Source organism: Oratosquilla oratoria, chromosome 19 (assembly GCF_046742065.1).
Source record: "Oratosquilla oratoria isolate Oo_2021 chromosome 19, ASM4674206v1, whole genome shotgun sequence".
Taxonomy (NCBI): domain Eukaryota; kingdom Metazoa; phylum Arthropoda; class Malacostraca; order Stomatopoda; family Squillidae; genus Oratosquilla; species Oratosquilla oratoria.
Window position 1 is genome coordinate 34,340,546 of NC_134795.1, and position 3,411 is coordinate 34,343,956.

The following is a 3,411-nucleotide window of genomic DNA, read 5'->3' on the forward strand; positions in this document are numbered from 1 at the left end:
TCTCACTCTATCCAGCCTAGTAACCCCTATCATACTTCTCAGACACCTCATCCCAAACACATTCAAACTCCTCTCTTCCTCTTATGTTCCATGTTTCTGCCCCATACAGTGCTGTTGGCACAATCACTCTTTCATACAATCTCCTCTTAGCATCCATTCCCAAATGTCTATTTCCCATTACACTTTTTAATCCACCAAGGCATTTACTCACTTCACTCGATCTACATTGTAGATGTAGATAAAAATAATAATAATAATAATAATAATAATAATAATAATAAAAGTATCTTCTAGCTGTCAAAAATTTAAAATCTATTTTGTTACCTAACACAGCTGTTTGTATACCTTTATCATTTCCTAATGAAGATGGTAACATTTACCATCAAGAAACTGTGTGTGTGTATTTATCTAGTTGTATTTTGCAGGAAGGGGAGCTGTGTGTGTGTATGTGTGTGCGCATTAGTTTGGATTCAATCTTAAAGATCATTTATGTAATCCTTATAAGCTTCTAAAAGTTAGACATCACTTGAAAGCAACTGATGGGCTGTTTAGCAAAAGATGTTATAAAATGTTTTTCATGAATGCCTGATAAAAGACTACTGTGGAATCGAAGATGAACTAAGCATCTGTAGGAGCCAAACTGAGAGATGGTTCAAATGGGTTTTGTTTTAGATGTGGATATGTGCTTAGCCACCCCCATATAAAGGGGAAAGGGTCTTCAGTATACATAAACATATGCATAAAGTCAACATAGCCAATTTCACAAAACTTCTATGTGAAATATTCAGATTGGATGGAGGTGACCAGCACAGTACAGCAAAGATTTACATCAAGTGATGGTCATAAAACATTGAAATGATCTGGTGATGGGGTAGCTGTAATAACACCTTTGCTGTATAATAAAATACAGCATATCCTTTGATGTAGTACAAGCATGGATATGCTGGAAGTTTGAAATCAGAAATGTATAAATGTCAAAAACCCTTCCCCAACTTGTGAGGCTGGTTGAGCCTAGGCAACATACCCACTTTATATACAAAGCCCATAGAACACCTCTACTGTCTTAGCACCTTGAAGATGAAACCTGAAATAGCAAATAAAATTTAATGCTAAACAAGCATTGGGTCATGCAAAAGGTTGAAAACTAAATAGGAAAATGGGGTTATGATCTAGAGAAATATATGAAGAAAGCAATAAAAATAGTTCAAGGGTTAATTGATAATACAACTTTGAATACAACAAAAACAACAAAAGTATGCAAGCAAAAAAAGGAGGAGGAGGAGGAGGAGGAGGAAAAGATATGGATAAAGATCAAACAAATGGACCTAAATTGCAATGTGTATGAGTAGAAGGCCTATTTTAAAAAGGATACACTAAAATTTGACAAAGATTCAAGTGTTGTCTTGAGAATAAATGTGAACTACAGCATCTGTTATACATAGATTCGAGACATTGGTGTTAAAAGCACAGTTCAGAGAGAAGAGAGGGGTCACTTTAACAAACTATCAAATGCCTTTGGTATGTATGTGCCATTACACAAACAATAAATTCATCAAAATGTATTTACTGAAAGTATCCATGTTGATCATTTCCACTATTTGCAACATAGTACGAATACAGCCAAGGCAAGAAATTAAATAGGTAGGGATGACCATGCTCAGGTGTCATAAAACAAGACTAAAATAAAAAATTCAAAAGAGAACTGGGAAGGACATCTTTTCAGGATGCGCACAAGAAACTGCAAATTGACAGCAAAACTGTGTCAAGAAAGAACAAGATTGAGAGCATGAACATGAGACAGGGGCAGAGAAAGGTATGAATATGAAATGAACCTGGGTCCTACAAAACGGGAAACTAGGTCCATTACTACAATGAGATGGACAGACTGGGGGGAACAGGAAGGTGGGGGACTGCTAGGAGTGGGTGGCAATCAGTTTATGGTTGAGACTTATTCTAATTAAGGTTTTCTTGAACTTTTCTTGGTTGGAGCAAAGTAGATTGGCTATTCTGTATGTGTTTGATTAGTTTAAGATACCATAATGTAAAAAATGCAAACCCACTATCACCATCCTTTACATTTTCAACATTCTCGTCAACCGTGTACCCTTACTAGTCTATAAAGAAAATATTGGCCACAGAGAAGATTTCAATAAGCCTAAACTGACAAAGACATCAACAAACATCTACACATCTGTCTACCTTTCTACACATGCCACTCATCCAAACATGAGATCCTGAATGGCTGTGCTGCTGAAAATGCTCATGTTCTGGAAAGGGGTTTACAAAATGTAAAATAGCTCTGATAAAGAGGTGTGTGAATGTGTGTGTGTGTGTGTGTATGTATGTGTGTGTGTGTGTGTGTGTGTGTTTGTGTGTGTGTATGTATGTATACATGTATATATATATATATATATGTGTGGGTGTGTGGGTGGGTGTTTGTATGTGTGCGTGTGTGTCTGTGCATACATATAAGCATACCAAGGCTTAGGAGGGTCACTGAAATAAGGGAAAACAAGGGATGTTTGGCCAAAAATGTTACTTGTGTCAAACTATCCGACACCCCAATCCAGAGCACTGCATCTTTGTTGTTGTGGTGTCCCTTAGTGGAGCCTCATCTTTGGAAACTAGTGATATCAAAACATGTAACAAGTTGTATGGAAAAAGAGAGCTTACATGTGCTTAAGTATAGCAACAGTAGGAAAGGAGCAAAGTCCGAGTGCAAAAAAGAACAGTGGACCCCGACAGCCACCAACAGTTTCCTGAAAATGGCTAAAGATGATTGACACTTTGCTGCAATTTGTTCCTTGTGCCTTCTCTACTATGGCTTTTACTTAATTATATATTCAACGCAATACTGCGTCCTACCAGAACCCAACAGCTTGTGTGTTACTAGAGTAAGACACCCATACTGTCACTGCAGATGATGGCTGCAAATGACATTAAAGCAAAATAGTTTTCTACATGAAAGACTGGTTCTATTCTTATGTGTATCAAGAGGACACACCCTTCATATTCTTATTAAAATACTAAAAGGTTTACCTTGAAAACCCACAAATAATGTGTGTAAAACACACTATTATTCTCCTGATGCCAATATTGGCACAAACACGGCAAGGCCTGGCCTGACAAGACAAACTCAAGTGTAAATATATAACTAGATTAGCAATCACACGATATACAAAAAATAAAATCAGTATAACAAACAATTGATGACAAGAACATAATATATTAAGCCTAAATATTAACCAACTTTCCCATGGCTATTTCCGAGCTTCATATAGAGATACCTTAACTGACAATGCAATGGGTAGTAGATGCTTACCTACCAAAGACCAAGAGCATGAAAACATCTCATCCATTCCCAACGTGTTTCCAATATCTCTTACTTGCAGCACAAAGTATGTCAAATGA

The 3,411-nt window shown here is 36.8% G+C and overlaps 1 protein-coding gene across 5 annotated transcripts in view; it reads right to left on the bottom strand.

The window, feature by feature from the left end:
* Positions 1 to 2,426: 2,426 nt before the first annotated feature.
* The window catches only part of LOC143035830 (sestrin homolog), a 128,108-nt gene continuing 127,123 nt past the window's right edge, over positions 2,427 to 3,411 (bottom strand). For all 5 annotated transcript variants that reach the window (XM_076202860.1, XM_076202862.1, XM_076202861.1 and 2 more), the window contains one exon: positions 2,427 to 3,411. This exon is cut by the window's right edge and continues 1,657 nt beyond it. The gene's annotated coding sequence lies outside the window, so the exon portion shown is untranslated.